Genomic DNA, 1,167 nt, shown 5'->3' on the forward strand with positions numbered 1-1,167 from the left:
CACGTGTTTTGGTATCGGTATCTTCCTGTCTGTGTTTTTCCCCCCCAAATCTGTGTTTCTTTCTGCATGTTGATGTGCTTGCTATTTTGCTAAGGAATCAGTCAATCATGCAGGATCCCTTTCATACAGACGAAACTGAGTGAAATTCCTCTGACTCTACGGCGAGGTTGATCTCTGGCCAGCAGAAGGAGCTCCATCAGAGGGTCTTCAGTTCTCCTTCAGTCCAAGAAAACGCAGTACATGTGGGTTTAATTGAGACTCGGAGGTCAGATGACGCTGCAAAAACAAAATTGGCAGCAAAAGTGGCTGAAATTAAATCTTTTCTTAGATCTTGGCAGAAGAGAGGCTGACCTTGGAGGAAGGAGTTTGGGGATCGATTCCTTTCTCATCTGTTATTCAGGAGGACGGGTGAGGGAGCCAGGAGGCCAGTCCAAGCCCCGATGATGGTGCTGTTTTCTAAGCTTTCACCAGGAGCAGGTGTGGGGCTAAGAGTCCCCAGAGCCGGCCACACTGAGCATCACTTTCCCCAGGCAGATTCAGGCCTCCTCCTAAAGTGTCTATGGGCCACATGCAAGTGGGGAGCCTGACTGCCCCCCACCAGGTGCAATCGCTGGGGCACAAACAGGTGAAATGGAGGATGCCAAGTGGAGGGGCATCCCAGGCAATGGTGGAGCAGAGGCAGGGGGCGCCAAGGGAAGCCAGAGACGGAGGCGTGGCCTGTGCGCCCCACTGGAGGATAGCAAGCTCCCTCAGCCCCGTAGGTGGGACGAGATCCCAGTGACCCTGTGGTCTGTGCCACACTGGGAACAAGGGGGAAAAGAAGTAGAACCCAAGACTCATCTACAAATGATAGGAAGGGTTATCAGAGCGCTCCTGAGGGGTACGTGTTCTGCATGAGGCGCAAGCCACACCAGGCCCATCAGCCTGGGGGAGCCGCCCTTGCCTGGCCCAGGCTCCCTCCCCCGAGGACCAGGGTCCTGGCCATCTCCCAAGGAGATCCCGGCTGGGGCCCTGATGGCGAGCATAGGCCCCCTTCTCCTCCAGGCCAGCCCGGCCAGGCTCCCCCCTCCCTACGCTCTTCCCCACTGTACATGGAGGTGCCCTTGGGTAGGTCCTCTTCTATGCCTCAGTTACCCCATCTGTCAACAGGGAATAAAAAAGCCTACT

Source organism: Diceros bicornis, chromosome 37 (genome assembly GCF_020826845.1).
Source record: "Diceros bicornis minor isolate mBicDic1 chromosome 37, mDicBic1.mat.cur, whole genome shotgun sequence".
Classification (NCBI taxonomy): domain Eukaryota; kingdom Metazoa; phylum Chordata; class Mammalia; order Perissodactyla; family Rhinocerotidae; genus Diceros; species Diceros bicornis.